This window comes from Penaeus monodon, chromosome 15 (genome assembly GCF_015228065.2).
Source record: "Penaeus monodon isolate SGIC_2016 chromosome 15, NSTDA_Pmon_1, whole genome shotgun sequence".
Lineage (NCBI taxonomy): Eukaryota > Metazoa > Arthropoda > Malacostraca > Decapoda > Penaeidae > Penaeus > Penaeus monodon.
In genome coordinates this window covers 2,038,327-2,038,528 of record NC_051400.1, presented here as the reverse complement: position 1 = coordinate 2,038,528, position 202 = coordinate 2,038,327, and the positions used below count along the sequence as shown (strand labels likewise).

Below are 202 nucleotides of genomic sequence, written 5' to 3'. Positions count from 1 at the left end.
GTTTCTGAATCACCTGGGCACGTCATGGTCCTTATGTCGGAGGTCCTGCATTAATAAATATATATTGTACTGAATATCGTTCCCGTACAGTGACATGTAAAGCTATGATCATCTCCTCTACTGGATATGCCGTGTTCTATCTTGATCATGCAACTGTGCTATTCCCCGAATGTGATATGTTGTACGTAACCGATTATCAGAT

At 41.1% G+C, this 202-nt stretch overlaps 1 protein-coding gene across 1 annotated transcript in view; it reads right to left on the bottom strand.

The window, feature by feature from the left end:
* Positions 1–202, bottom strand: part of LOC119581629 — a gene marked incomplete in the record, with an annotated part of 75,999 nt that overhangs the window by 8,973 nt on the left and 66,824 nt on the right.